The sequence below is a fragment of the Cebus imitator genome, unplaced genomic scaffold (genome assembly GCF_001604975.1).
Source record: "Cebus imitator isolate Cc_AM_T3 unplaced genomic scaffold, Cebus_imitator-1.0 Scaffold218, whole genome shotgun sequence".
NCBI classification, from domain to species: Eukaryota; Metazoa; Chordata; class Mammalia; order Primates; family Cebidae; genus Cebus; species Cebus imitator.
In genome coordinates, this window is record NW_016107533.1 from 415,484 (window position 1) to 428,024 (window position 12,541).

At 36.7% G+C, this 12,541-nt stretch overlaps 1 long non-coding RNA gene across 1 annotated transcript in view; it reads right to left on the reverse strand.

Moving 5' to 3' along the window:
- Positions 1 to 635: 635 nt before the first annotated feature.
- The window catches only part of LOC108318359, a 148,961-nt gene continuing 137,055 nt past the window's right edge, over positions 636 to 12,541 (reverse strand). Inside the window, exon 3 of the long non-coding RNA XR_005203503.1 lies at positions 636 to 1,578. This is a non-coding gene — a long non-coding RNA (uncharacterized LOC108318359). The remainder of the gene's footprint in view (positions 1,579 to 12,541) is intronic.

Consider the following 12,541-nt stretch of genomic DNA (forward strand, 5'->3'; position numbering starts at 1 on the left):
CTTTTTTTCTCTTTGCCTAAGACTTTGTGGCACTTTAATAACTCCATTTCTCACTCCGTGTGGAGTGGTTCATGCCTGTAATCCCAGCACTTTGGGAGGACGAGGCGGGTGGATCACCTGAGCTTAAGAGTTTGAGACCAGCGTGGCCAACGCGGTAAACCCGGTCTCTACTAAAAATACAAAATTATCCAGTTGTGGTGGTATGTGCCTGTAGTTTGAGCTACTTGGGGACTGAGGCAGGAGAATCACTTGAACCTGAGAGGCGGAGATTTCAGCAAGCTGTGATCATGCCACTGCGCTTCAGCCTGGGTGACAAGAGCAAAATTTCATCTCAAAAATAATAATAAAAATAATAATTCTACTTCTCAAATTTCCACTCTACTTTTTAAATATCAATACAAAAGTTAATGTTAAATACCCCTAAAACATGTTATTGAATTGCTTTGATAATTAAGTATAGTTTTAAATATGATTGAATTTATCCACAATCCTTCTCATGTAGAATTTTCTTTCAAGATTTTATTTTTCAGAATTTCTTAATATAGCATATTTAGCAATAAGTAAATATGTGATATTTAAAATTTGGAAAGAAAGCTAAGTCCCAAAAAGTCTCATGTATGTCAGCCTCCCAAAGGAATTGGATCAATTAACTACAGTAAATGTTTTTCTAGGGCTTACAATGATTAATATAACTGGTTAATTAAATGTTGTGAGTATATAAAATGAATGATTGGCCAAATCTCAAAGTGATTTGAGAAATCCAATTCCTTCCAGCACATTTACTTGTTAGCTGAGGATTTTTAAGAGTAAAGGATCTAGTATTCCTTTAGCAGTCTTACATTCTCATTCTACAATTACAAACAACAATACCGAGGCAGACAGATGCAGCAATCTGTCCAAACCTAAAAATCAAGAAAGACATAATAAATTTAGGATTCAAAATATTTGCCTCCCCAGGCATCTCTGGCTTTCACCTCTGTGATTCTCACTTCCTCTTACGGGGAGTGTGGAAGAATCTCCCCTCTTCTAAGCATGTCTCTGGAGATGCCACGATTTCTTTTCCCCACATCTCTGATTTCCATCCCCAGTGCCTCCAGGGTACAAGAGAGAAATGTGAATTATCCAAAATGCTCCTGAATGGAAACCAAAGTCATAGAAACCACAAGAAGATAAGGCAGCAAAACTGGAAGGAGTATAGGTTGGGAGAAGTGTCAGAGGGAAGCCATCACATTTTTTTTGTCTCTAGGGCTCATTCTTTCACCTTTTGTTCTTTGTTTTTGTCAACTCTCTTAGGATGTGAGTATCATGGAAAGCATAGGTAGGCTTGCTTTTCAGTTTCAGCTCTGCAACAGATTAACTGACTAACCTCAAGAAACCAATTTGCCTTTCTTGCTTTCCTTTTACATAAAGTGCATTAATAAAAATCACTGTTCACTTGACCTCACTGGATTTACAACCATGTACAATAAGCTTATGCAAAAGTTCAAGTATTTTGTAAGTGGGAAGTCTTGGTAGAGGTTCTTAAGTTGAGAGCTGATGCCCATTACTCTTCAGGGCATTTCCCTCTACTAGGCAAAGCTGTTGAAAGAAACAAATTCAAGGTCAGAAGATCACTAAACAAAATAGCATCAAAACAAAGTGGGGAAAGATGGGCACAAAGTACCTGAGAAATGACCCATCTTACTTAGGAGGAGTGTTTCTAATTAACTCAAGAGTAGGTAATGAGTTTCCAGAATTAAAGTATTCTGTCTCTGAACACTGGTGAATAAGAATTCAAATACTTGCCCTTTGGCTTTCTTTTCTGTGCACTTCATATAGATCACTAACCTCCTGGTAGCAAATTGCCAATCAGATCCACTGATTTTTATTACCGGTAATAAAAATATTTAAAAATCCACTGATTTTTATTATCCACTTACTACCAGTTACTACTAGTACTACTTATCACATATATACTTAACACTAGTCATGTAGCCCAATACAGTATATTGTAGAAAATAGTTTTGATGTATTCAAGTAAAATTCCTCTACCTGAAAATATATTCTGATGTATTAGAGACTTGAAAAATGTTACCACCTACACTATCTAGTACTATGAATTCCATCTGCAAAAGGATAACTTCATTATTATCTCCAGTTTCAGAGTCAACTTTTCCTGACTTTGTCCCCACCTTGCTGTGTCTACAAATGTTGATTATGAAGGATGAAAGAAAGTCTTCTTTCTTCCGACTGATTGAAATGTCAGAATGGTTGAGACTCATACAACTTTCTACTGCATAGGACAAAGCAATACATGACAGATGCTGTTAATAAACCCATGTGAGTGAGGCAGAGTCCCATATTCTCAACTATAGGAAATGTAAAGAGCCAAAAAAAATTGAGATGCAGCCAGCCGCGGTGGCTCATGCCTGTAATCCCAACACTTTGGTAGGCTGAGGCAGGTGGATCACCTAAGGTCAGGAGTTCGAGACCAGCATGACCAACAACATGGAGAAACCCTGTCTCTACTGAAAATACAAAATTAGCTAGGCATGGCGGCATGCACCTGTAATCCCAGCTACTTGGGAGCCTGAGGCAGGAGAATCACTTGAACCTGAAAGGCAGAGGTTGCCATAAGCCAAGATGGCACCATTGCACTCCAGCCTAGGCAACAAGAGTGAAACTCTGTCTCAAAAAAAATAGAAAATTGAGATGTACATTAATTAGTAAACTACCAAATTGCTATAGACTGAATATTTATGTCCTACCCAAATTCACATATTGACAACTAATCCCCAATGTTATGGTGTTTGTATGTGATCCCTTAAAGAGATGGTTAGATCATAAGGGTGGAGACTTCACAAATAGGATTAGTGCCCCTGATTTAAAAAAAAAAATACCCAGATAGCTCCCATACCTTGACTACGATGTGAAGACACAGGAAGAAAATGATATTTATGAACCTGGAAGCAGGCCCTCACCAGACACCAAACAAAGTCAATGCCTTGATTTTGAACTTCCCAGCCTCCAGAACTGTGTAAAATAAATTTTTGTTGTTTACAAGCCACATAGTTTCTGTTATAATAGCCCATACTGACTAAAGCACAAAGGTACTGGCAGTTAAGTCCTCCTGCAGATCAAAAATCCTGTATGGCTGTTAGCATGGTCACCGTACTGGCAGCACTCTGGGTACTACCGTACTATTGGCAAGTTTTTCTACAATCCCCACGCAGTCCCTGCTCTCTGCCATCTCTCTCCATCAGGGATATGGAAGGGACAGAAAAGGAGAGAGAGGCACTCAGTCACAGGAAAAGTCCTGGAGACTCCCTAATACTCTGTGGATTCACATTGAATTGGAGAAATAGTATCGTTATGCTGCATTTTTAGGCACTTCTTTCTAAGAGTGATATACAGTTTCTTCTTGGCTCCGCTCTGCTTATGCATTACAATTGTTAAAGCCCAGCTGAAGTCTTACCTCCTCCCTGAGCACTTCTCTACACATTCTGTAAAATCCTGATTGGGCTCTTCTTTCAAATCCTGCAGCATATGTCCCCATATCCTAATTTAGGTCATAATTTCACTATCTTGAAACTTTCTCAATTTATATATATCTCTAACTTGACCAAAATAATTTGAATATAACATAATCTAATCTAGCTTCTCGCTACAGGAACATGATCAGCATTTGGGGCCAGACAATTCTTTGTTGTAGAGGCCTATCCTGTGCATTGTAGGATATTTAGGAGCATTCTTGCCCTATACTCACCAGATGCCAGTAGCACCTCCGGTAGTGACAATAAAAAATGTCTCCGGACATTGCTGAATATCCCCTAAGGGACAAAATTGTCCTTGGTTGAAAACTGCTGATTTACCCTGATGTTGAAATATTTTCTATGTTTGTTATTACAACATAAATTTAGGTTTACACTTCATTTTTATCAACCATAATTTCCATACTAAAATAGTACAGGCTGACCATCTACATGTATCTGAGGATGACCACAGCCTTTAGGGACCTGGAGCTTTAGAAATGAACACGAGAAGCCTGAGTCCAAATTTCCAAGAAATATTCAGGCTCTTCCTTCTCCCAGTAAAAATCCTAATGGCAAGAAAGACCAGCCAGAGATGATAAATCCCCTCACATTGAGGGTGGATGCCTGATCAACTTGGCTAAAGCTGCTTTGGCTTAAAAAGTCAGATAGATAAAGCCTTTGGAACTGTTGGGGACAAAAGCCTCCCCAGGATATTATTTAATATTATTGCTGGCTCCAGGGTGTTCTATTCCATAAGTACTCTGACCTCAGCTCCTGCTGCTGTCTTGTAGACATCTCTCTCCTACCCCCTACACACTCGAGTACAAGCTGGCCTCTGTCATCAGTTATATAAGAACCTATTGTGACCTGAAGCTTAAGATGGGGTAGTCCTCAGTCAGTGGTAGTGTTGGCCGCCTGGCTCAGGTGGCTCAGTTATACATTTCAGAATTAAATCCCCATAAAACCTAATACCAATTTAAATGGTGTATCAGTGACTGATGACTTGGCTAATGGATGAGTCCCAGGAAATTTGTTAGATCTTTTGTGATGACCATATGTCCCTGGTTGATCATTAAGGTCAGAGTCAGCAGGATATTTGCTTTATCCCACTCATGAGCTCCAGGCTCTTGGAGTCCCAGAATTTCTTTGCAGATTCTATTCATAGTACTCTTCTGTCTGGACTTAAAACTAAAGACATATCTGTTCATTCCTATTCCTGAACACCCTTAAGAAAGTAGGTCAGTTTGCTGTGTTTTAATTGTAAAGCGTCTTTTGAGTCTTTATAAAAGAAGCCGAGTAAGTGCTTGTTGTTGTCAGGGTAATTATTTTCTAAGGAGTGCTTACACTCTGACTTTGCCAACGAAATCACTCTACAAGACACATAATTTAAACCACCATTTTATCTTATTTGTTAAATTAAGTAACAGGAGAAAAGCTAGCCTTTAAAGAAGTCTGGAAAAGAAAAGCCAGAGCTTCCACTGTAATTCCTATTAATGAAAATTTGCTTAACATTATTTTTCCTTTCAAATTATTGTTGTTACATTAAAATAGATGCATACATGAATGTAGAATGCTGGGTGATAATATAAAGCATATATACTTTTTTAAATTTTTATTTTAGGTTTCAGGGTACACATGAAGGTTTGTTACATAGGTAAATGCACATCATGGGGGTTTGTTGTACATATTATTTCATCACCCAGATATTAAGTTCAATACCTAATAAATATCTTTTCTGTTCCTCTCCCAATGTTTTGTGCATTTACTTTTTGATAATGTCATTGTCTTTTCATAAAAGAAAAAAATATTAAAAACTATACTTAGGATATAACAATGCTTCCCCAACTCTAACTTAACGTTTTTGCTGGTCATTTTCACATGGTCATATATGTCCAAGCCAGGAACTACACAGAGTGTTTCTTTAGAATGGCAGATTTGCTCCACATGGCCCATTTTAAGTAGATTCCATCTAACAGAGAATAGACCAATTGGTATATTTCATGACATTAGAGATTTCCTTAAAGAACAATGCAAGAAAGAGAAGGAAAAACAAACAGACGAATGTATTGATTTGCTTGACCCAAATTATCTAGAGAAAGTCGCTGCCTGGATGGCTTAATAAACCGCATAATTGAAAAGACCAGTTAACAACTTTTAATCTTATGAAAATTTTTGGTGTAGCAGACAAATATGGAAAGAAAGGGATTTTGAATTACCCACCAAGATTTTCTTCTTTTATTTTAGAAGTCTCTTAGGGCTTTGTATATCCTAGATTATAGCTGTTTCTTTGTGCCAAGCCTCACTCACTCTTCCAATGATGAGGTTTTGGATATGCTACCCTAAAATAGTTTAAGCTGAAGGAATTTGAGAAAACCACAAGGTAGGAAGTTCATTCTCATCTTAATCTACACTCTTCTTGTGAAACAGGTCATAACACCTAGGAAGCTTTTTCTGACCTTCCCCTAAAGCAAGTCATAAGATCCTCTTGTGAGAGATGCTCTCTCCATATCCAGAGGAAAGAAACATCCTTATCTCTGAAGATGAAGGGACACAGAAAGAAATCTGAACATACCAGACCTTTCTAAATTTCCCCTAGTTTCCATTAGATTATATTCCCTTTATCCTGTCAAATTTCTTCATGGTAGTCTACTCTTAAAACCGTCAATAAAATACAGTCATGTTTAACTGTTGCTTTGAGTCTTTTTTCCTTATGAAGGTTCCTGTATCACATACTAATTATATTAAATAAATCTGTACCCTATTATCTTGCCAATCTGTCTGTTATAGGGGCCTCAGCTATGAACATAGGATAGGTGAGGGAAAGATTTTTATTCTGTCCTACAGTGGCATTCATCTACCTTGAAGGAAAATTGCCTACAAAAGTTTTAAAGCAGTTCGTCAGTTACATGTTCATGCCACGCCCACTGAGCTAATAGAAAGTGATTAGAAGTAGTATGGCTGGTTTGAAAACAAGGACTTTTTAAACCTTGGGAGTGTTGGGTTAAGGCACACCATACGTCCATCTCAGCCAGCAGGAACAAATGTTGAAGGGAATAGTTTAGACTATTTTGTAATAATTCAGGTTTAGAGAAGAAGCAAACATTTTTGGCCATTTTGTAAATATTTTATTATTTGGAAACTTCATGGGCAAAATACAAGCAACATGATCTTGCTTGAACAGAAGGCTCAATAACCAACCTTTGAGGTCTTCATTGTGAAGAGCAAAAAGGCACAGGTTTATGGGCCTTCTATTTAGTTAACAGGTATCAACAAAGGTGATTACTTTTCATGTACTATAACTCCTTTACATAAGACAAGAAATGTGTCACCATTTATAGTGTTTATGTGTGATAATCTGTACTAAGGGCTGTAAGTCTATTAAAACTAGGAGCTGTATTAAAAAGGGTCTCTCTAGAGTTGCCAGGTAAAGTGTTAGATTTGAATTTCAAATGAATATTCAACACTTTTTATATAAGTATATCCAAAATTTTGTCTGGGACATACTTATACTAAGAAAAAAAACCATTGTTTATCTGAAATTCAAATTTAACTGAGTAATCCATAGTCTTAATTGCTAAATCTAACAACTCTAAATCTTAGCTCTTACGGGTTAAACTCAAAATATGGAAGATTGGGTTCACAGTCCTTCAGCAATAGAAACCAGAGTTTCTAAGTACACAGATAATGGATTGATTGATCAGTCACATTAACCAAGTGCACAAAAGTCTATTCACTTACAGTAAAAAAAACCGACAGGTTGTTAAACACCCAGGTTAGCATGACAGGCCCACACAATCTCTGTAAGCACATCTACTTCACATCGAGGTCAGGTAAAATTGGGTTTCAAGCACAAGAAGCTCATTGGAATGTGTGAGTGTTCTATGATTTAAGACTAAAACAGGTTAAAGTATTCAGCCCACAGTTGGGAACTTGGCAATGTGAACTTAATATTTTTAAAAATCTACTGGCTCAAAGTTCCTGTTTCCCAAAAGAACCCAGATGGGTTCTGTTAATATTTGTCTCTGTGACTCTTTTTCCTAAGCTCCCATGGGCTGTCCAACCCCCTACCTTGGAATGACACACATCCTTCCGTTAGCTGTATTAATAGCTCCAGTCATATTACGTCAACTCTGCTGCTAGAAGAAGAGACTGTTTTTATCCATTATGTGATGATTTTAAAGTTTAACTCTCAAAAGGCAATCATATTGCTTTCACTTCCACATTCTTAAATAACATTTCACTGTACTCCTCATGTATTTACTGTACTGACTAGAAAGGTAGATTTGCTATAATACTGTTTTCTCTAAATAAGGAAAATGCTGATAATCTTTTGCTTCGAGCCAAGTGTTTATCTGTATCTCATTTAATGCTCACTAAAAATCTTGGGAGGAACAGAGCACAGTTATAGAGTAGCAGAACAGTGTCTAAATATAGGTCTGTCTTGGAATCTACTATATTACTAAAGCACTAGTTCCCACTTTTAAGTAAAATGTTTACTATGGATTATCATGTAAAAGAAAAAAAAAACAAAGCTAGATGAATTCAGCTTCTCCTGTGGCTGAACTATTCTAGGAGATATAAACCATGGCTTGTGACCACTATGATACTATAAAGAAATGAGTACCAGCTTTGGAGTTCTAAATATCTGGCTTAGTAGCATACCTCCAACACTGGGTAAGGGTAGGGGCCCAAGGAGATCAATCTGGAAATTGTTATAGGCTAAATTGTGTCCCTGAATAAAATGCATAATTTGACGTCCTAACTAACTCTTAGCAGCACAGAATGTGACTGTATTTGGAGATAGAGTCTTTAAAAAGGTAATTAAGTTAAGATGAAATTATTCATGTGGGCTCTAATCTAATATAATTGGTGTCCTTTCAAGAAGAGGAAATTAAGACAACCAATTGAAATCCTGAGGAAGGCCTCCGAGGAAATAAACCCTGCCAACACCTTGATCTCAGACATTTGAGCTTTAGAATGGTGAGAAAATAATTGTCTGTTGTTAAACCCACCCAAACTGTGGTACTTTTTTATGGAAGCCCTAGCAAACATATTCCTTAACAGCTTAGATCCTGGGTTTATTTTATTTTATTCTTTTTTAAAGTTCTAGGATACATGTGCAGAACGTGCAGGTTTGTTACATAGGTATAAACATGCCATGGTGATTTGCTCTACCCACCATCCCATCATCTAAATTAGGTATTTCTCCTAATGTTATCCCTCCCCTATTCCCCTATCCTACAACAGGTCCTGGTGTATGATGTTCCCCTCCCTGTGTTCATGTGTTCTCACTGTTCAACTGCCACTTATAAGTGAGAACATGCAGTGTTTGCTTTTCTGTTCCTGTGTCGGTTTGCTGAGAATAATGGTTTCCAGCTTCATCCATGTCCCTGCAAAGGACATGAACTCATCTTTTTTATGGTTGTATAGTATTCCATGTATATATGTGCCATATTTTCTTTATCCAGTCTATCATTGATGGGCATTTGGGTTGGTTCCAAGTCTTTGCTATTGTTAAAAGCGCTGCAATAAACATATGTGTGCATGTACCTTTATAGTAGAATTATTCACAATCCTTTGGTTATATACCCAGTAACGGGATTGCTGGGTCAACTGGTATTTCTGCTTCTAGATCCTTGAGGAGTCACCACACTGTCTTCCACAATGGTTGAACTAATTTATACTCCCATCAACAGTGTAAAAGCTTTCCTATTTCTCCACATCCTCTCCAGCATCTGTTGTATTCTAATTTTTTAATGATTGCCACTCTAACTGGCATGAGATGGTATCTCAATGTGTTTTAATTTGCATTTCTCTAATGATCAGTTATGATGAGGTTTTTTTCATGTTTTTTGGCCACATAAATGTATTCTTTTGAGAAGCGTTTGTTCATATTCTTTGCCCACTGTTTGATGGAATTGTTTGTTTCCTGTAAATTTGTTTAAGTTCCTTACAGATTCTGGATATTAGCCCTTTGTAAGATTGATAGATTGTAAAAATTTTCTCCCATTCTATAGGTTGCCTGTTCATTCTGATGATAGTTTCTTTTGCTGTGCAGAGCTCATTAGTTTAATTAGATCCCATTTGTCAATTTTGGATTTTGTTGCCATTGCTTTTGGTATTTTAGTCATAAAGTCTTTGCCCATGTCTATGTCCTAAACGGTATTGCCTGGGTTTTCAAAGGGCATAATCCCCATGGGTTTGATGTGATCATTAAATAATTAAGTGCCTAGCATGATGCTTTGAAAAATGAAGTTGCTCAAGGAATATAAGGACTATCTTTTTCACTTAAGTTCACAACATAAACTAGCATAATTATTAATTATCCTTGGCAAATTCATTAAGGATCTGTTATGTGCAAATACACAAATCAATATCACATTCCTAGTGATTTTTTTCTGATGGAAGATAGGAGGACAGTATTTATTACCCCCAACGAGTGCTTTATACACTGTATTTTGTTGATTCTGCAATGTATATTTTAAAGCACCCTTTTTATTTTAGAACAGTTTTAGATTTGCAGAAAAATTGCAAAGATAGTGCAGAGTTCCCATATCCCCCAAGCCGCATTTTGCCTATTATTAACAGCTTACATTAGTGTGGTACATTGGTTACAATTAATAATTAACAATGATACATTATTAACTAAAGTTCATACTTTATTCAGATTTCCTATTTACCTAATGCCATCTTTCTCCTCCAGAATCCCATGCAGCATACCGTATTACATTTAGTGATCCTGTATCCTTAGGCTTTTCTTGACTGTTAGTTTCTCAGGCTTTCCTTGTCTTTGATGACCTTGAGACTTTTGAGTACTAGTCAGGTATATTGTAAGAGGCTCTTCTATTGGGATTTATTGCTGCTTTCTTAACCACAGAGATAAAGTGTCATTTTCATCACAACATATTAAGTGTATGTACTATCAATATGATGTATCACTGTTGATACTGACTTTAATTACCTGGCTGAGGTAGTGTTTGTCAAGTTTCTCTACTACAAAGTTTTTTACTCCTTTCCATGCAGTACTTCTTAGAAGGAAGTCTACATGCACAGTCCACACAAGAAGTTGAGAGAGGCTGAGGCGGGTGGATCACTTACGGCCAGGAGTTCAAGACCAGCCTGGCCAAAATGGTGAAACTCCATCTTTCCTAAAACTACAAAAATTAGCTGGGCATGGTATTGTTCACCTGTGATCCCAGCTACTCAGGAGGCCAAAGTAGGAGAATTGTTTGAACTTGGGAGGCAGAGTCTGCAGTAAGCCAAGATTGTGACACTGCACTCCAGTAACCTGGGTGACAAAGTGAGACTCGGTCTCAGAAAAAAACAAAAACCAAAAAACGAAACAAACAAACAAAACTGTAGAGAGTTATGTGCTACCTCCTTGATGGCAGAGTACTTACATAAACTGGAATTTTCCTGCAAGACTGATTTCTCTATTCTCTTCCATTTATTTATTCAATCATTTATGTAAGGATGGACTTAAGGATATTTATTTTATACTTTGGGCCATGATACAGCATCATTAAGTCAGTGCAAAAGTTATTAGGGTTTTTGCCATTGAAAATAATGGCAAAAACTGCAATATCAATGGCAAAAACCACAATAACTTTTGCACCAACATAATACATTATTTTGTTGCTCAAATTGTTATGGCTTTGACCATTGTTGTTATTTTGTTTCCTGACCAATATTTCTTTATCACCTATTAGTCCTTTACATACTATATTTTGTTCATTCTATAATTCCCTTTTTTTATGTCTGAAATTTACATAGTAACATTCTATAATTAAAATTAGTATGTTATTAATTAAAATTCTTGTTCCTTAGTCACATGTAAAATAATAGTGTGTGCCTTTTAATAAATGGCATCTTAGATTCAATGAATGTCAGAAATTGCTAAACAATAAGAAATACCTTTCTAGGATAATGTATTCAATTCTTAGCACTCTTGCCCTATCAAACTTTGACATTTTATAGAGAAAATTTCCTTCAGAGATTGTCATTGTTGATCTTTTGGATTTATAGTAGACATGTTGCTTTTTCTCTCTGTTGATCATTTGAACACATATACATTGATCTACTGAAACAATTTATGTTCAGGCATAAGAATATCAGCAATGGTCACTGCCTTACTCTGTTGGCTAATTCAGTGATTTAGGTGCTCTTACCTTCATACGGTCATCCATTTTAGGCCATCCATTGACAGGCAAACTGTATATGATTGTATAAGTAGGACATATTTTATAATTCTAATCTCTTCCATTTTAGTAATAATTTCTGTGTGGATGGGGGGTTTCAGTTTGCTTATTACAGGATTTTATTTCATATCACTTACAAATGAGAAGATGTATTATTATACCTGGCTTAACAGCTGAAGTCAATTATTTTAAATCCTTTTTTTCATTTATGAATATAGTTACAGAGCACCATTATGTGTCCAGTCCGAGGCTCCTAGGTCTCTGTGTTTGGTCTTTAAGCAGCAAATGTAAACTTTACTAATATTTAGAGATTGTCTGAGGAACATTTATTTAATGACACTTCATAACAAACACAAAATATTTTTAATATGTTCCCTCTGAAAATTGTAGAAAATATCAATGGGTACATTTTTGAATAGCCAATTTTAGTCTTTCTTAAATAGCTTCCAAGCAGAATGTATTCCAAGATCAAGTAAACTGAATTCTGCAAAGCAGTTAGTCTTATCAGTAGCTCTATGAAGTAAAATATCAATCTTCACATTATATATAGGAAATTGAGGTTCCAAGAGATTAAGTATGACTTAGTGACAAACCAGTAATCAATATGTCCATCAGTGATACATTAATAAAGCCCTCACTTTGGGAGCCTGAGCAAGCCGATCACTTGGGGTCAGGAGTTCAAGACCAGCCTGGCCAACATGGTGAAACCCCATCTCTACGAAACTACACATATTAGCCAGGCATGGTAGCATATGCCTGTAATCCCAGCTATGAAGGAGCCTGAGGCAGGAAAATCCCTTGAACCTGGAAGGTGGAGGTTGCAGTGTGATG